The sequence below is a fragment of the Apus apus genome, chromosome 3 (assembly GCF_020740795.1).
Source record: "Apus apus isolate bApuApu2 chromosome 3, bApuApu2.pri.cur, whole genome shotgun sequence".
In the NCBI taxonomy this organism is placed as follows: Eukaryota; Metazoa; Chordata; class Aves; order Apodiformes; family Apodidae; genus Apus; species Apus apus.
Genome location: NC_067284.1, coordinates 102,853,778 through 102,874,109, shown reverse-complemented (window position 1 = coordinate 102,874,109; position 20,332 = coordinate 102,853,778). Strand labels below are relative to the sequence as shown.

The 20,332-nt window shown below is 46.4% G+C and overlaps 1 pseudogene; it reads left to right on the top strand.

Annotated features, from left to right (window-relative positions):
* The first annotated feature begins 116 nt into the window (after nt 1-116).
* The window catches only part of LOC127382904 (uncharacterized), a 32,062-nt pseudogene continuing 11,846 nt past the window's right edge, over nt 117-20,332 (top strand).

Sequence of the window (20,332 nt, the reverse complement as noted above, 5' to 3'; positions counted from 1 at the left end):
CTCTTCTTACTGGAAGTTCATTACCAAACCCACGATCACAAAAGCAGTGGAGGGGTTAACACCCCAATATTTACTGCATGAGCCCAAGGGAAAGCACATTAAGGGATAATGCCCTAATGAATGGCCTCCCACTCCGCGCTGCGCTCTCCTCACCATGCTGCGTCCCCGCTGCCGTCACGCCGCCCGCGCTGCAGTACCGAGCTCTGGCACGGCAGGGCAGCACATGTCACGACAGCACCCGGCCGGGACCAGGAGCGAAGCGGCTTCTGTCGGGACAAGAGCGCGGCGAGCGACAAGCGGCGGCGGCGAGGCAAGAGCCAGCGCCCTGCAGCCCCCCCGGGTCCCGGCGAACCCCGTCTTCAGTGGGCGGGGGGGGGTTTAGCGAAAAAAGCTGCGTGGCCGAGTCGCCCATTCATTTCAGCTGTGCGATCACGATTCTTGACACCTGTTAGGTGGAGCATTTCTGTGCTCCGGTGCTCGACGGGCAGTGGGAAACTGTGCGGGAGCATAAAGGCAAACTTGGAACTGCCTGGTGAATGGGAATTCAGCCCTATTGCAAAACAGAGATACGGGTGCTTGTTGGGTTTTTGTATTATTTTGGAAAAATGGAGATGTTTCAGAGGGTTTGTGGGAGCTGCTCTTCTCTCTTATGGGATGTTTTCGCGTGATAATTCCTCAGTCTTCCCCTCTCAGCTGCTGCTGCTCCTCCCTGTTGCAAGCAGCAAGAGCTGGGCCAGAGGCTGGTGCCCACAGCGAGTGCCTGCCCGATGCCACCACCTGTGGGGTGCCCATCAGAACCAGGACAGCCCTGGGGGCACAGCACCCCATCCCCATCAGTCAGCCAGCCCCTGCTGCAGCACCAGCCTGGCCTGCACCCGGCCATCAACAACCCTCCTCGGGCAGGAAACCCGTGGGACAAAGGTAACATGGCTTAAATCAGCTGACCCCATGCTGTGCCCTGCCTTGTTTGGCCAAGGTCGTTGTAATCTGGCCTAGCCCTGCTCTCCTACATCCATAGGGAGTACCTGCCAGGGTAATGGGCAGGTCATCCTCTCCCACCAGCAGCCCAGTCACCTGCCAAGAAAATAATCTGATTACACTGCTGAAAAAGTTCTGGAGATCTGAACTTTCTGCATTTTTTTTTCCACCAAAAAAAATCAACAAACCAGTCCTGACAAAGTTTAGTATTTCCTAGAGGCCTTCAGAGCCAGGTTTTGACTGGCGTGTCTTGTATAGCAGGGCACAGAATTTTACTGCCTCAGAAACCACATTTCTCTCTCACTTCTCCATTAGGCTAATTAATGCCACATTACTAGAATTCTGGATTTTATTACAGCTATTTAAACGTATATTTAGAGCTGGTATGAGGAGGCCACAACTTGTTTTGGTTGGATTTTTGTTGCGCAAACATAGGGATGAGTTGGCTGTTGCAGGAATGAAATGAATTGAGCAAGGATGAAGGGAAGGTGAAAGGTTAGAAAACAGTTGCTTTTTAGGATGCAATTTAACTGAGAACTGAAGTACATGCTTTAGTCCATCCCTATTCAGGCCCACATTCAGAAAAGCAATTAGGCACTTAATTAACTTCAAGCACACAGGCTGTTAAGCATGTGTCTAAGTGGTTTGTTGAAAAGGGATAGCATTAAAAGCATGCTTAAAATTAAGCACATACGCTCAGCTAATTTCCTTGCCAGCTAAGCACACTTTCTAACCATAATGGACTAAATTCAGCAATGACAGAATGACATAATTCAGATTTACAGCAAGGTCAAACTTGGTCTGTGGATTTCTGTCCCTAGAGATAAGGAGGAACTAAGCTTGCAAGCGAACAAGAAGAAATCCGATAGGTACTGTGAAGTGCCACTGCTGCATACTGAAATGGTATCATGGGTAGTGGATGTACAGGTATTTTTCAGAGCAGAATATAGCTTAACATTCTCAATAAACTTAATTTTTTTCTTATTCAGGACAGAGGGAAGAAGTCCAAATGAGAATGTTTCTGCTTACTGGGGACAAAAAAAGAATCACTTGAGTTTTATATATTTACTATTTTGAACAGCTAACATTTCAAAGCAAAATTGCTCAAAATGAGAAAGAAGAGTTTTTCTAAGAAAATATTAAAGGCAATGAAAAATTTTTCATCAAAGCTTGTAATTTCAAATTTTCCAGGAGAAAGAGATATTTTTTTAAATGAAACTGTTGTCCCGGAAACGGCCGACATCAAATGAACATTTCATTTAAAAAAAAAAAAAAAAAAAAAGGAAGTAACTAATTTTCCTTAAGTCCTATTTTTTACTTCTGCTAATTAACAAATAGAAAGTAAAAAAAAAATAAGAGCACTGGAACACACTGTCCCTTTTGCCTTCTCATCCTAATTTGGGTATTGCAACCCCCGGAGGAGTTTTGGCAAGGAAAAAAATCCCAATTCACAAATGAAAATCAGGTCAGTTGAGGCAGAGGATCTTATGTATTTTCTAAAATTATGTGGATACCTCCAGGCACTATGAAAATTTATCCCAGTTCCTGAAAACTTAACAAGTCTTAGTGTGGGTGTACAGCCTCACATGGGAGCTGGGGTGGGACTGTTCCAGTCTCCCCCTTCTTTGCTTCTGTGAAAGCTTGTCCCATGGCTGCCCTGGGCGGGGGGACACCTGGGTAGGGGACTGTGGAGCCCTTGTCCACCAGGGATGGGCAATCCCTGTGGGACTGGAGCTCAGGGCAGCCAGGTGCCCATCACCACGCCAGGACATGCTGCAGCTCCGGTGTGGGAAGTGGACAGGAAGGGAAAAAAGAGAGTGGGCACTTCCTTGCTTTCTGTTGGTGGCGGGGTCTGGACAACCAGACTTCACTTTGTGGGGGTGACTGCAGGGTCAGAAGGTTCCAGGCTGATTTTTTCCTTCTCACATGTGGCCCCGAGACAAGAAGAAGCAGGTGGCCCCATGGCCAGGGGATGGTCAGCATAAGGGTGCTGTCAGAGCCTGTAGGACTGCAGGGGAAATGGAGTGTGGGTCAGGAGGGAGAGACTAAATGCACAGAAACCCCACTCTGGCTCAGGGAGCCACTGAGATGAAAACAACTCAGTAACCTTTGCCATTTTGTTGGCTTTTCCTCCGCCCCCACAGCTCACATAGCAAGAGCTCTATGAGACCTGTCTAGGTGAACTTCATTTCAAACTCACTGGTCTACCTTGATTACAGCCAGTCATCTGACATTTAGACCTGACAAAAAGCTTTGACTAAAATAACAGCTTGTTCTGGCATTTTGCAGTCATGTGAGAAGGCACCACTGGTATCAGAGCTGAGCAGGTCCCCTCCCTGGAGCAGATACTGCCTCAGCTCCTCAACATGGAGCTTTAACATCTGCTTGTCTTATCTTCATTTGTGTCTTCAGCAAATTAAAAAAAAAATAATATTTTTAGAATATCAGAAATTAAATGCTGATATACCCCATTGTCCTGTCTGGCAAAGTGTTCACATTTTATGCCCACAGACACGTATCTGTTTCTATAAATTCCCTGGTTGTAAGGACACAGGTATTGTAACTCATAACTTTTAAAGATCTAGGAAAATAATTCCCAAAACTACTGAGATTTTGGTTCTAGACCTTTGCAGCCTTTTATTAATACATTATGTGATTTTTCCATCCAATGTAACTCGTGATATTAATAAACATACCCACAGTTCCCTACATGGAGTGTGACTTTGGGGGAAGCCATTTTGCTCCTACCTGTACCTGACCACATGGTATAGCAACAAACTCAGTTGCTGAGTCTCACCTGCCTTACTGCTGCCTGCAGACTCACAAACTGGAATGGGCAAGTCAAGAATGGGCCCTACCACCGTGTTTCCGGATCCTACTCCCAAGCACAAGATGAGGCTGATATTGGTTTGTCTAGAGTTGCAAACCTCTCTCTGCTACCACTTCACACAAAGGCTATCCATGGGCACACAGGAAAGGTCAAAACTGCGTGATGCATTCCTGGATGTACTTGGCAGCGGCACTGCCTTTTGTTGTCAGCTAGATTATTTAGGGCACAACTCCAAACATTAATAAGAAGAGATTATATGTTGTCCCTGTTTGTCTTACGTGGGAGGAGGCTGCTTTGGAAACACATGGTTCAATGTCCATATTGTCCTGACTGGTCATGCTTGGGATCCTCTGCAGTCACTGGACAACACTGCACAGCCATCTGCAAAGTTGGGTAATTCCAGGATTCCTGAGGCATGTGACAGTAATATCTTGGCTTCTTCTGAGAGGATTTCCAGGCCTGCTGAACATTTCAACAAACTTTTATGGAAAGCACAAGATTCAAAATAGAGGGAACAAACATCATTATTGTCAAAAAATGACTCAAAAATATGTGGCGTTTTGGTATTTTTTTAATGAGTAACATGGGAAGCTTTTTCTTCTTTTGAAAGCAAAGAAGTCAGAAAAAAAATGAGATCTAATCATAGCTCTGAGCAGTCCAAGGATAAGGTCAGAAATCTGACGGTTCTTATTATAATGTCTTCTATTTCCTCTCAGCATTCCCTGGGAAATTCTTAGGATCATCCCCTTGCTTGAAAAGTACCGCATTTCTGGTGGCACCAAAAATGGAAGTTGCATTTTGGCAGGGAAAATGGTTTGTGGTTATTTTAATACAGTAGTGGTCACATCTGTGGCAACTTTGAGTCAAAAAGAATTTTACATATTTTTCATGTGGATCTCAGACATGCACACATACACATAAAGACACATATTCATTCCTACTTCAAACACTTTCTCTGCAAGGCAGGGACTGTCCAGAGTTTATGACTTACATGAAAATATAATCATTTGGTGCTATCAAAACATATTTATTTAGACTAACAAGATGCATTTATAACCAGAACATGTTTATAAAATATTACTTACAAGGGAAAACAGTTTCTGATAGGTTCTTAAAACTTTTTTGCACATTATTCCTTCAACAACGGTAAGGGGGAAATTCAGGAGACAAGCAATTGCTTTTTCGCCTTTAAGTGGTGAAATTTGTTACAAAATTTCAACAACCTGAAAGAAAAACCTGACTGTCTCTAAAGGAAGTGCTGAAACAGACGTTATGTTTTTATCTTCTTGGAAAGCTGGTAAAGCCCACTGTTTTTAAATACTTCTACAGGTCTGCAGCTCAAGCTGAAACAAATGATACAAAGCTACAGGACAATTGCTTTTTTCTTCCTTTTTGAAAGAGGTTAGAGTGTGAAGACAAAAAGGACATCCTCACTTCTAAGTTTCTTTAAAATTTTAAGTTTCTTTTGGTTTTCCGTTGTTTATTTTTTTCCAATAGTGGAAACAAGAGAGAATATTCAGTCTCTTGGTCTGTTTCTTATAAAAGAGAATATGCAAACTATGTTAATGGCCCAATCTGAAGGTCATGGAATTTGCAATTGCATGGATCTGCTATGCTGAGTCTTAACAGAAATTGCTTGGTTCCTCATAACAGGACTGCTGCACTGAATTACAACAGAACTGTGATATATCCAGGTTTCCACCTAACAAAATATATTAATTCCCATTTCAAATTTTACCTCTTTTAACAACTATGAAGAAGTCTGGGGACCTTCCCAGATGTCAGACTTTAAAGAAGCATACCATATGGCTACTTCTTAGTTTGGGGGATGTTCAGAATGCTGTATACTAAAGAAGGACTCTACCAGTTCACAGAAGGTTATTTCATTCCCCAATCCTTTCCGTAAGTGTGACAGACACACACAGAGAATGTCCCTGGTGGCTCATGGAGCGTCTCGTGGGAGGTTAAATGGGGGGTAGTTAGGTTCTTTTGTCCTGGAGTATCTCCAGGAGAAATCACCCTCCAATTTATGCTGCTATTTTTGTGTGAGTTGTTTGCAACAGAAAGAGGAGTTTACCATGTATTTTTGTGCTCTAATGCAGACATAAAAGGAAGTATCAAACTTCCACTGCTTATTGGCAAACTGAATAGAAATGTCAAAGGGGAAGTCCAAGATGCTTTTCCCCCCTCCCTTCAAAGTCAGTACTTCATAACCTGAACAAACAAATGGCCTTTAGAGAGACAGCCACTGGTTTACCCAAGGCTGAAAGCACATCTCTCCCCAGTGGGCTCACAGCAAAGTAAAAAAAACTACACTGCATTGTGTAGTCCAGGAGACTCGCATTTGAACTCCAGGCTCCTGCTTTCTGGAGGCTCAGCCTTTAAGAAACACGTGGTCCTTCCTACACCTTTTGCAGATTTGATTCTACTAAGAAAAAGATCCATTATCTTTGCTCTCCTGTACAGCAGAGAGTCTTAAACTTGAGTGTTGTAGCTGACTTGGAACTACGTAATATAAACAAATAGCTGTTGCTGTATCCTGAAAGCTCTACAGCTCTAAGCAGGTTCAGTCCTGCCATCCACATTGAGACCAGTGATCTTTACTCTTCTTGGCACACACAGAGATGCACGGGAGTGGTGTTATGCACGGGTCTGTGGCTGTGCCAGCTGAAGTTGCTGACAAAACTTCTGGGGATTGCAGCAAGGCAGCATGAAACTTCAAATGCCCTGTGAAATGATACTATGACCATAGGGCAACCATGACAGTAGGAGAAAAGAATCATTCCTAAGGCTGTCAGCATTCACCCTAATGGTTAAAGGGAAAAGGAAGAAAATTCTTATGCTTTCAGGGAAGACCAGAGTGAATCTTGGTAGCCAAAGCGCAGACACAGAGAATCCTTTGGACTCTGACAAGCAAATGCTGGGAACAAGTCTCTGCTAGGTGTGCAGGAGTAAGTGTGTATTTACTGCCTTGCTGCTCAAGCTCACAGCTGGTTTATTAGCTTTTTCTGCCTGGCACACCAGCTTAAGCCAAGAAGAGCAGAGGTGCAGATATGGAATCACAGAACCATAGAATGGTTTGGGTTGGAAGAGGCCTTAAAAATCACTTAGTTCCACCGCCTCTGCATGGGCAGGGACACCTTCCACTAGACCAGGTTGCTCAAAGTCCTATCCAGCCTGCCCTTGAACGCTTCCAGTGAGGGGACAGCCACAGCTTCCAGTTTAAAACCATTACCCCTTGTCCTATCACCAGACACCCTCATAAAAAGTTCCTCCCCATCTTCTCTGTAGGCTCCTTCAGGTACTGGAAGGCTGCTACAAGGTCTCCTCAGAACCTTTTCTTCTCCAGGCTGAACAGCCCCAGCTCTCTCAATCTGTCTTCATAGGGGAGATGCCCCAGCCCTCTGATCATCTTCGTGGTCCTTCTCTAGACTGGCTCCAAGAGCTCCATGTCCTTCCTGTCTTAAGGGTTCCTGAACTGGACATAGTACTTCAGGTGGGGTCTCAAGAGAGTGGAGTATCAGGGGAGAATAATTTCCTTTGACCTGTTGGCCATGCTTCTTTTGACATCTGCAGGGATGTCAAAAGGGCAGAGAAAGGCGGAGGATGGTAGTAATGTCATAAACCACTGCAGCTGGGAGTGAGTCAGAGACCTGTGGCCCTTGACAGCCATCAAGCTTTGCGTGACAGAAAATGGACTCTGGGTTAAATGCCTCCTCTGCTCATCTGACAGACAAAATTCAGGCTAAAGAGCAGCACTGGGGACAGAAAGCAGTCACCTGAAGGCATTTAGTCTTCTCATGGATCTGCAAACAGAGAAGTTAACTTTTTCAGAACAATCCAGTAGTAGTAAAGTGGGGACAATAAACCCCCACACCCTCTCCTCCCTTTCCCCCACAACATTTTGGATCCCATTCTGCCCCAGTGTGCTACCACAGAAAGCCACTCTTCTCCAGGGTGGGCACACAAATGCCCTCATGCTGTGGTCAGTAGTTGCTCTGACACTTGCACAAAAAAAGGACTTTGCTCAGACATTTGATAACACAGCACTTTTCTGTGGTTTCTGCTGTACCCGTGACATATAAATTAGGTCTGGGCTTTCTAGGAAAAAAGCAATGGGCAATAACAAAAGCCCCAACATGCTGGGAGGCACTCTGGCTCTTCTCCCACACAGGGAGGTAAGACTTCAGCTTGGAGAAGGGCTGGGTTGGTTAACTCCTGCAACAAGTTGGGGGGGGGGGTGGTAACTTGAAGGTTTCTGAGGATAGACTGTGTTTTTTGAGGGTTGGGAGACAAGCTGAAAGTTTTTCAGTTTTCCAAAGACCTCATGGTGCTGGGAAGGCTCAGTTGGCACAAAAGGTTTTGGAAAGCTCATGAAGGGGCTTTTCCTGCTCTCATCTGGGAACTTGCCCTATAAGTAGACTCTTTGACACTTTGTAAGAGTGCAGACATCTTAACCACTCCTGAGTCTGAATTCAGTATCTGACATAAGGATTTGGCTTTAAAGTCACTTCAGAAAGAGACTGGGAACCAATGTGGAGCCTGAAAGCCCTAAGCACTGTTCCTGGGAGAGCAGAGCATGCAGGCAATCACTCGTCGTATCGGCTGGTGTTTCCCCATGGCTCATGTTGAACTTGTTCAGAGGAATTACAATAACTCAGGCTGGATGGGAACATTCCTTAGCTCAGATTGACCAAGCTGTTGTTCAGGCTGAAATGACAATATTTCCTCACAAGGAATTTTTATCTACAAACACACTATTGACAAACTGAAAAGTGCCTTTCCTGTTTCTGAATCTGATCCAAGGTTATATTGCCATGTCACAATCTAGCTTCCCCAGCACACACGTGTGTTTTTATGCTGTTTTGGGCTGCTGCTTAGGCACTCATAATAAAATGTTTGTGTGGAGGCTTGTGGCTGCTGAGCATTTTCATTCTTTCTGTTTTCTTCAATATGCCATCCAGACAGAGAAAAAAAAGAGTGAAGTGCAGTTTTGTACAGGCAGTCACTGAGTGTTTCTCACAGGTGAAATCTGGTCAATGAGTTGATGCAGTGTTCAGTAAGAGGTTCCCCAAACTTTCCCAGGCCATGCTAGCAGCTAGCAGAAGCAGGCTGGGTAAATCAGAGCAGCAAGGGACCATTCAGAGGCAGGGACAAGAGCAGCAAGCACTGGCCAGATGCTGGGGAAAGCCACATGGCAGCTACGCAGGCACCCGGCACCGCTCGCTCCACTCGTGCTGCTTCCCTGGATCTGGCAGGACCCGGTGGCCAGGGCTGGAGAGACACATTCGAGCCCATCTCTTGCACCAGACAGCATGGGCATGGCCGTGAATGTAGAGGCAAAAGCTGAAGCTCCATGATGTGGGGATGAGCTGGAGCTGCTGACTCTCTGTAAGAGAAGTGTGGGAGGGAATGCGAGCTCTTAAGAACTGGCCCCCACACTGGTCCTGGCTGAGGGTGATGCAGCTGGTTCTTGTGTCTCATTGGAGCAGTGACAGTCTCAGACTTTCATTTCAACAGGCTGGCAAAACAGTGGGGATTAAATCATCTCTCCCTCTCTGTCTGAATCTCTTAAAAACACTTCTTTTCACACGCTCTCTCATTCTTCAGCTGTTGTCTCCCATGGTTACGTTTAGCAGAGACACTTTCAGGCTCATTTAAAAGCCTGTTAAGCGAAACTGTTTTAAAAATCCTTTCAGCTCTTTTCCTAGCCCAAGCTGGGGGGATTGAGGCAGACAAAAACCCACCTAGAGGAGCAGGCTGGGTGTGATGATGGCCTTGGCTCCATGTAAGGGCTGTGGGAATCCAGGCTGGTATGTGCAGGGCACCAAAACACAATTTTCCCCCCAGTGCTGAGAATCTCTGACCCAGCTTTAAAGGTGACTGAGTGGTACTCATTTCACCTGGATAATAGGCCTTTACTGCCCTTCCTTTTCTACAAAGAAAAAAAAAAAAAGAAAAAAAAAAAAAAGATATTTTCTCTAGGCCAGACACAGTCAAAAGGTAAGCTGAGGTGCTAGTGAAGGTAAGTGAGTTGATAAAGCTGTCCTTGCATTCTCCCACTGTGAAATGACCTGTGGTTGAAGGTGATCACCTTTGAGTCTTTCCTGTCTCATCATCACTTGGCATTGGTGAGGCCACACCACAAAAACTGTCCAGTTTTGGGCACATCAATACAAGAATGACATTGAGGTGCTGGAGTGTGTCTGAACAAGGGCCACAAAGCTGGTGAAGAGCCTTATGAGGAGCAACTGAGGGATCTGGGGCTGCTTAGTCTGAAGAAAAGGAAGCTGAGGGGGGACTCACCACCCTCTGCAACTACCTGAAAGGACATTGTAGAGGTAGGAGCTGGTCTCTTCTCACAAGTAGCTGGTGATAGAACAAGAGGAAATGGCCTCAAGGTGCACGAGGGGAGGTTTAGACTAGACATTATGAAGAAATTTTTACTGAAAGGGTTGTCATGCATTGGAACATGCTGCCCAGGAAGATGGTTGAGTCACCATCCCTGGATGTGTTTAAAAGTTGTCTAGATGTGGCACTTGGGGATATGGCTTAGTGCTGGACTGTGTAGAGTAGGGTTAATGGTTGGACTTGATGATCTTAAAGGTCTTTTCCAACCTAAGTGATACTGTGATTCTGTGATTAAGGGGGGACATATCTGTAAGAACATATTTTGCTTTGGTGACACATTCTGTTAACAGGATTGTGGGGGAGAATGCTAAAATATTGTATTTTCCTTTGATATTTGCAACTGTGAAGCATCTCAGGTATAGGCAGTAAAATAGCAATTGTAATGTTGAGTACGTGGCAAACAAACAGCAAAACTGAGGTTTCTGGCCACAGGCTACCTAGCCTCAAAAACTCAAGCAGACATGCTTGGCCAGCACCTGCGTGCTTGCTTTGTTGGTGGTGGTAGAGAGTGAGTCAGTCAAACTTGCAGAGAGCTGGTTTGCAACTGGACTAGGGCTTCAGACACTTCAGCAAAGAGCCTCATCTCGGGTTACAGCAATCAGGCGTCTCTCCTCAGATGTGTGATGTTCAAAGCCTTGAGAGTCCTGGACTTTCCCAGCAGATTCCTCTGGAATGTAAATAGTTTTCAGATCCCTCACCAGGTGCCAGCGGGCTTCTTGGGGTAGCTGAAGGGGAAGTCCTCATGACATACTCAAACTAAATAATAATAACAGTAATAATAATGATGATGATGATTAGCATGTTTGGGGTTTTTTTTTCCTCGAGGGAGGATGCTAGTTTAGGAAGAAGCAGCAGCTGTCACTAGAGAATGTTATTCAGAATAAGGCAACTTAAAATACCATTTGCTGGATATCAGTAAGGTGTCTGCTCAGAAGTCTGGCTGGCAATGCACTGACAAAGCACGGGAATGTTCCCTTTGGCCTAACATGGTAATGTCGAAACAGATGCTTTAAATAAAGATCCTGGCACTGCTGATAATAAACACCTCAAACTACATTTGCATGCACTCTGGAGATATTAAAGAAGTTACATGCTGGAACTTTGGCTGTTTTATGGCCCTATGGACAAACAAGAGGACTCAGCCTCTGAGCTCAGTTCTGGCAATACCTTCTAGGATAGCTGTTGAGTCCTTTCATGTCTGGTATTTCAGCTTCTCCAGACACACAAACAAGGCATCTGCCACAGGTCTTCACAAAGCAGGCTGTGGGAAGAGCTGTGCAAGGTAATCTTTACTGATGCTTTCAAACATGGTCAAGAAAATGTGAACATTGATGCTATTCCTATGGAATGGGACAGCATGCTAGGGGGGACAAGTAGTAGGGACAAGGCTTATGGAGGGAGTTCTTGCCATCATGGGTGCCTGTGTCCTCATGAGGGTAACATGAGCCTTGCCTGTAGGAATACCTGGCTGGTGCTTAAATATTCCTTGGGAAATTTTAAAAATTTCTTTATTCAAAATCTCATCAGGTATCTGTGTCTTTAAATTCTTTCTGTGTTGTTTGTATCTTCCTTTTTTTCATGTTCTCTCCCTCTCTGAGTATTTCCTGTGGGCCTTCAGGCTGCTTCTGCACTCTTCCCTCTTCACCAACTTCTCCTTTTTCCAGTCTCTTCCAGTTTGCTCCTCCCTCTGTCAGCAGCCTTTCTATGCCAGATGTCATGTTCAGAGCACTCCATGGCTGTGATGACCGGCTGGTTGGGGTTCCCCATCACTGGACTATCCCTCAATGGGAAGCACACAGGTGGCGTGGGGGCAGTGGGCAAGCGAACAATAGTCCCTCAAATGGAAACCTTTGGCCAAGCTGCTCATGAGTACAGCACTCCTGGCAGAGAACCAGGGGTGACCTGAGCCCTGCTGAGGTGCCATGACCCACCTGGGACCACCTAGCAGTAACAGCCCCCTTACTCCTCTTACCCCCAGAGTGGGCCATAGGGATGTCCAGGACGGCGGGGCAGTAGCCGAGGCCCTGGTCTGGCAAGTAAGATGTAGTGCAGCCCGTTGGCACCAGGTGAACTTCAAGAGGAGGTTCCAGGAAGGCTGCCTGACTTGAGTATCCACCCCAGGCTAGGCAGGGCAGGCACATGGGGAAAACCCAGCCTGTGCCAAAGGCATCGCTGCTCCCTGGGGACAGCTGGCTTTGGGTCAAGCCATGGCAGCACAGCCTAGAAGGCAGAGGTTGAGCTGGAAGGGGCAGCAAAGTTTGAAGAGGTCCAGAAAAACTCTGGACTCACCAGTCTTGCTCATTGGTGCAGAATAGCTGGCATGCTCCTTGGCTGCCAGTGCCAGCGTCCACCGGGACAAGGCAGTGCCAGGTGGCTGCAGTGTGTCAGTGTGTGAGGCTGTGAAAAAACTGCCAGGGATGTACTAGCTTTCCCCCCCCCTCCCCCATTTAAAAAATACTGTAAGAGAAAGAGTTCTTTGTTGCCAAAGAAAAATGCTCGTAAGAGAAAAGCAAGCATGGAAGGACACAGCATAAAGTACATGGCAAGCTATGATGAGCCTTAAAATCAACAAATTTTTAAAGTAGCTTAAGATAGCCCTGAAAAAAAATGTCTTCATTGTTAAGAAATACCTTCTTGCTCTCCTTAAAAACATCCTGATTTTATGGGCAGCAGAGCAGACTAGTCCTTTGGCACCTAACGAGATATTTCATTACCAGATCCCAGATACATCCTTGCCCTGGGAATATAAATTGTTCAGTGAGATCAGAGCTTGTCCCTAAGCAAAGCTCCTTCTGCCTTTCCTAAAACACAGGTAAGTGAAGCAAAGGTTTCCAGTCAACAGGAGAGTGATATTTTTAGACATTTGGAATCATGATTGCAGGAGCTGAAGGAAGGAAAATTATATCAGCATGAGGTCTATCCAAGAGATATATCAGTTATTTAACTGATAAGTACATGCAGAAAGATTAAAGTCTCCTTCTGTGATGAATAGCTGTGATTCACACAGCTGGGAGGTGCAAAGAAATTACTCTAGCTAGCTAGCTACCACTTGTTAGCCAGAAAGCATTTCTTTACACTTATTTTAAGGTATCCCTTTTGTTCCACAAATGTCTAAAGTACTACCCTGTAGCAATCAAATGGCAGGTGAAGCAGGAAGAGGAACAGCGTGTTCTTGACAGAAGAAGTAAGTCACAGTTCCCTCCCACCGCCAGAAAAGGAAGTCTGCACAGCTGGAATCACAAACAGCACCGGGGGAAATCACCTCTTTGTTTTCACCTCCCCCTTCTCCACGTCCTACAGTGGCAGGCCCTCAGGCACTAAGCTTGCAGGCAAAGGGGCAAAAAATCCCAGGTGGGCTTTCCAGCTCATTTTGATGCATCAAGTGTTTGGAAAAGCAAAGTGAGGTGAACTCTGTCTCTGCTGTGTCCAAGAGCAAAATCCTCTATTGTTTCCAAGCTGCCCCAACGGCTGGGAGCTCTCATTTCCCCTCTGACCTGTGTGTCCAAGGGATTTCCCAATATATGGAGAAGCCTGCAGCAGCAGCCACTGAGGCATAATGGCCACAAGTGGCCCTGGAGCACCCAAATCCTTGTCTGTAAGAAAGCTGCCTAGGTAAATAAACAGAACCCCAGAAAATCAGACCACTCTTCCTTTCAGCACCCCAGGACAAACCAGGGAAATGTACTGGAGGTGGCCGCATCCAGGCCACTTCTGCCAGCAAGTTCACCACCCACTCAGGGAAGGAGCTGCTGTTCACTCCCTCCCCCTGCAGCCTCTGTGTCCTTCAGAGGCTTCTTGGAGATCCTCTCTTCCTCACTAACCCTGACCCTTCCCATCCCCATCTCCATCTCCTGGGTGCCTTGCTCCCCCTTCTCTGGACACCCCCTCTGCTCCTCTCCCCTCTCTGCCCTCCTCACCCTGAGGTCCTGCTGAAGATGAGCAGCGAAAACAAGTAGAGCTGTACTGGGAAACAGCCCGGAATGAAATGAAAAGCCTTTACACCTCTGGGCAACGATGGGAAACTCAAGGCCCTGACAAATAAATATTAGGACTTCCCTGTGTCCTTCAAGCTCCCTCCTTGTTGCAAATGTAAACCCTTTCCAAAGGCAAAGAGATCGGTTCAGCACCAAAGCCCAGAGCCAGACACCCCCAAGAGCTCGCAAAGCATCACGCTTGCACCACAGAAGGTGGCACTGGCTTCTGGCTCTATGGTCCAGCTCAGATCACCGGCTGGAGGAAGGATCTAATTTTTCCTGAATTGAAGACTAAAGTGACCCACAGCCTGCGATGCCTCGCGTCGCCGCACAGGGTCTCTAGAGGCCTGAGCAGCCCGGGAAGATGCGGCTGGTTGCTCTCCCAGACTAACCCATAGAAATGAACTATTTTGTAGTAAAGGCAGCAAAGAGCTGTGTTTTTGCAGCACAGTCTTGGTGCAGGTTGCTCGGCTCTGTTAGCTCAATTTAGCATCAGATTAGTTTCGACCTGAGATGCTTCTGCAGACTTTTTTGGAAGCTAAATGAAGGTCCAGCAGAGGGTACAAACTGCCTCTCTCCCCACGGCCCTTCCAGTGGCCAGCCCCATACCTCCCCCTGCCAGCGGGCATAAAGGAGTAGGCGGAAGAGGCAAAGTTTCCCGGGGCTTCTTCCTACCGTGGTCCTGACCACTGTCTTAAGTAAAAGAGGTGTGTGCAGGAATACAGGTTAGAGCTGAAGAGAAAAAGGATGTGCAATACAAAGTGAAGCTCAAATGGTGATGGGAGGTAAGATAAGCAGTGGGAAGGGCAGCACTACACCGTGATGGAGGCATTTTTGTTCATTGCCTAAAGCCATGCCTAGCACAGCCAGATCCCGGGCCTGGGGCACCTTGGCCTCTGCAGCCCACAAATACAGGTGTTTGTTTGATGTTTCTTTAATCCCCAACCACTCACGCTCTGCACTGCTCCCCTGCTCCCACTTGTGAGGCAAACAAGATGGGGGATTGCTGATACCATCGACTTGCAGGCAGTGAAGTGACGCGGCAGCCCTAAGGTGGGAGCTGAGCCCCCCACATATTTGGAAAACAACACTAAGGCAAAAGTCCTAGTTTCTCCCACTGAGCAGACAGGCAGTCTCCCAGTTCAGGCAGCTACCTCATGCTGGGTAATATCAGTACTCCTCCCTATGTCACACACCACTGAGGTGTCCATGTATGGTGTCTACCACTAGTGGAGAAGGGGAGAAGAGAAGAAAATGTCTTCTTTGCTTTCCCTTGTTTTTTGTGGGTCTGTGGGCTGCCTTTCCCTTCAGTGTACACTGTCTACTTATACCCTATTAGTGGCATACAAGTATGGCCAGATGCCTTCATCCTGTCATGACCAGCCTCAGCTGAGTTGTTCCCTGACATCGTGTGGCTACAGGGCAAAAGCCATTACTGGGGCACTGGCTCACAGACCTAACCCGGGAGAGCTGATCCCAGAAACGTGCATGTGCCATGTGTGTCTTTGTAAGGAGGCTAGCAGACTTCTGCCAGTGCACCTGTAAAATTGCATGATGCTGCCACTACCTTGGGGAGAGCAGGGTCTGCCCCTTCCAAGGTGCAGAAACTGGACAAGTGTATGCACTCAAAGGCAAAGGTTTTGGAAGGAAAGAGACAAAGTGTGAGAAAGTGCTGGTAGGAGAAACTTCTTGAATGTGTAAGCAGAGTGAAGTCACGAGGCAGAGTGGGAAGATGTCCACAAAAGATCAGCACTACATGACACTTCTCATACTAAGACTTTTAGCATTCAGGCCCAGTAATTTCATGCCCAAGTGGCTGCTTTGGGGTGAAGTTTTCTTAGGAGCATGGAGGAAAACACAGCCAAAATAATTTGCAAGAGTGAGATTGGGGAATGAGCTCTCCTTAGCCCAGAATTTTGGCAGATGTCTTATTTTTGCAAAGCTGCAGTGCCCTAACATGCCAGAGCAGGGCTTCATGTTTAGCAGGGAGATGGCTTTCTGTTTTGCAGTTCTTGGAACAATCTGCCCAAATTTGGTCAGGATATAGAAGCTTTTGGAGAAATTTCAGTTTACATATCCTCAGGAAAAAAGCTATCCAGGTCTCCCCCAAGGACAGTTTGCACTGAGCATGTTTAGTATCAGGACTTCAGAAAGATCCCTGCTCAAGTCTGATGCAGACTGCTACCAGGTTTAAGCACCAGAGCTGAGAGTAGGGCTGCTAACACTCCTGGGGGTTCCTGCCTCCTTCTCCTAGGTTCAGGCAGTATGGAGAAGTCAGATGCCAATCTGAATGCAGATGGACCAGGCACCAAAAAGAAGGCAGGGAGATGGGTGGAACAGGTAGGGATAAAAGCCTGGGAGTCAGGAACAGGGAATCAGACTAGGACTACATGCATGTCACTTTTCATACACTGAAAGCTAAGACAGTATGAATTACTGTGCTGCAGCCTCTTTAAATAACTGTAAAGTGAACCTGCATCTGTCTCTCCTTCCCATTTTATCTTGTATTCCATATCACCCCCTTGTCTTTCTGTAATCTCCTGTCCCTCTTCCCCAATTACTTTTCCTCTGATCTTGACTGCTGTCCTTTCTCTTTCCTCCTTGTAACATCAATATTTTGCTGCCGGCCCCTGTAATTGCTTAATTGTTTATTTCTTTGTTCTCATACTGCCACGCTACCTTCCAGTGCCCTCCAGCCCTCCCACACACCACATCTGACATCTAAAGCATTTAGGTTTCTTGAAGCACTGTGTTCCCTCCAGCACTGCTGAGTCCTCTCTTTCCTTCCGATGATCTTCAGAGGTCCCTTCCAACCCCTAACATTCTGGGATTCTGTGATTCACCCAGCACTGCTAAATAATCCATGTTACCTGCCAAGTGGCCTTTGCCCAACTTTTAGTCCATTCTCCCTTCTCCTGGCCCACCCTAGCCCCTGGTTTTCTCTTCACTTCTGCCCCTCCCAAGTGTGGTCCTTTGGGGCTGAGCACCACTTCCAGCGAGTCTGTCCCCAGGCTGACTGCCAGTGTTAAAAATTCATTTCCTTGTTCTTCCTCATTCTCATCAAAGCATTTCTAATGCTAACTAACTTCACTTGTTCTTGCTCCTGCCTCTCCACCAGCAGTTCTGGTTATTTATTTTCATATGTTGTACCAAGTCAGGTGCACATCATGCCAACATGCTCTGTCACTGCCTGATATGCAAATCCAAGTACTTCAGCAGTGCTGGGCATTCTCAGCCTGCATATGAGTTCAGGTTTGAAAGCCCATAGTCCTTCCTGCTTCTCCCTGGGCAATGCCTTGTAGAACATTTTTGCAGAGCAGTATTCAGAAATCCTACACAGCAGCAGAATATTGTAAGAGTTTGAGTGTGTGCCTAACACTTCCTCTTCCTCCATCCTACATTAGCTTCCCATCCCTTTTGCACTATTTAAAATGAATCCTTTATTTCCATATATTTTTACTCTGTCCATCATTCATGCAGATCCTTGGATCAACAGAATTTGCATAACAGTTTGAGACCAGCTGCAATACCCTTCTGCAGTAGCTGAAAGCCATCACTGTATTAACAGTGACTAGTGATCTCACGAACAGCAGTCTTCTTTGGGGGGGAAAGCCAGATTCGTGGAATTGCACACCCATGTTTTTTCCATCCCCCAACAGCACAGTGGTGCAAGGAAAGCTATTTCTCACCTGGAAGGCAGTTAGGGATGGCAGCTTGGATGGGAGGTGAGAAGGGAATAAGCTCAGAGCTTGAATGGCCACTAACCTGGGGCTAGCAAGAGCTGGGACGGAGCAGAGGGAAAGGATGGGCAAGAGGCAGGTGGATAAAGCCACGAGGAGTATCTTCCACACAGGATAATGACATCATGCCACAATTTTCGTTGCTGAAAATGTAATGGTCTCCAGGGACTGAAGTGGGGCAAGAGACGGGCTGTGCCTCTTTATTCTGCCCCTTCTCTGCTCCCTGCAGGCACTGTTGGGTCCCTGGGCACGTGCCACTGCCATTTGCTTTGGCAAACACATTTTCCAGAACATGAGACATCTTGTAAGACACAAGCACATGGATAGTCCTCTCCTGAGATACTGGTGGGATCAGAACAGCAGCAATGAGTGAGGAGTGGCATAGCATGTCTCAGGGAAAGGCTCACTGGAGATAAGGAGAGCAGCAGAGATTCACCTCCACGTAAGGACATGTAGGATGGCTGCTAAATATGCTTCTGAAAGGCCAGAGGTAATTCCTTAAGGCTGGGCTGAACCTCAGAGGAGACCAAACCCCGTCCTGTTATTGAAGAACTCTGGGCACTGGGACCACAAGCTGAGGCACGGGGCAAGTTTTGAGATGGCAGCCAGTGCTGAACACACTGTCTGCTTTGTTTTAGCATGAAATACAAGGACAGTTATTAAAACCATTTGCAGAGCTGTTCACCTAAGCTGTCAAAGTCAATGCTGTATCCTACATTGTGGTGCTTCTCTTGTTTGATGTATGAATGGAAAGAAACAATGCTTAAGCTCCTGTTTCTGTTTTTTTTTTGTTGCTGGGACATCTTTTTTTTTGGTGCATTAGTATCTGTTCCACAATGCATGGATTTGTTTTTCATCTTGAGAGAGATTAATTTTCCTGCAATTATGACAAAGAATGAAACTGGACTCAGAAGGCACGAGCTGGCTCCACTTCTGTCTGCAGACACACAGCAAAGCACCTCTTAGTGAAGACCCTTTGCTCCATGCCAGCCTGTAACATTTGGGTTACTGCAGCAGATCCAATGTCATGGGTACACCAGGATTCTTTTGTTTTCCTAAAGTACCTGCCTCGAAGCTTGTGGTACCTCTGTGCAATCTTGGTTTGCAGCCAGATATTTTCTGTCAGTCAAAAGTACATGGAAGTTACCATGGAGGCATTAGGCTCCAAGGGTGTATCTCTTCTTTCTTTCAGCACTGCTTTGGGTTGCTATTGTGAGACCAGGAAGGCTGAGCTTCTCCTGAGCATGGGTATCATTGGGAAGAAACAATAAGAATTGTTCATATTTCAGCAGGTATCAAAAGGAACATGGCAACTGTAAGGGTTCCACAGAAAAAGCATTCACAGCTAAAGGCCTGTGACAGACCAGCCCTCAGGACCTATACTTGCTGGAATTGGTGTCAAAAGCCCCTTGTAACCTCTAAACAAAGTCTCGTTTGCATCCCAAAAAGCCTGCCTGAGAGGATGGAGACTGCACTGATGGTCTGCATATGGGCTGCCACCTGCATGTACAGCCATTGAGATAAGCATGGAGGGCGGAGGGGGCGGAGGTCCACTCCAGCTGCTCAGGCTTATGACTCAAACACGCTTGGTCACCCTTGTGAAACAAGGTAACTAGGCCTGTAAAACAGGGGGCTGCAAGGGTGGGTTTTGGGAGCCTCACTGACACCAGCTCTCCCCTGTTGGCTGGCCCAATGCTGGATCCAGGACTGGTGATTTTCGATTATCTACCTCTCTATAAACTTTTCTTCTCCTACTCTCTCTCTCTCTCCCTTCCTATCATCAAGTAACACAAGGCCTAACCACGATTTTTTTCCTCAGGTTGTGCAGCTTAAACACACACGTGTTGTACTCTTGTGATCTGTCAGTCTTTATGATTGTGCAGCCTAAGATAAGAATTGAAGTATCCATATTCCTTCTATAGCTTTAAGTAAACCTAATATTCAAATACAGACCTTGAGTGTCATTTCACCTTACTCTGATCAAGGGGTGTCAGACAGTCAAGCATTTCCTCGGACTGTGACATTTCAACCACTCTCCCTACAAGGGCCAGGTCTGAGACTAAGGCTGGATCCAGCTGCACCTGGGCTCCTCTCTGAGAAGAAGTTTAGAAAGCAAGGGGGTCTGATCTGAATCTCCCTGGGTTGCCCTACTTGGGTCATGACAAGGCCTATCAATATAGTAATAGTGGGCACCTTTCTGGACAGCTTGTTTCGGGACAGCTGTATAGCTCCAGGCATGGTTAGTACAGGGGTTCCTTTCAAGCCCATCATTTTAAGTAAAGAGAGCTTATAGGTATGGTCTCAGCAAAGGCATACGATAGTAATTTCAAGTACCCTTGAAGATGATGAAGTCCTACAGAAGGTAGGCACTGCTTGTGGCTCCAGAGACTGTGGATACA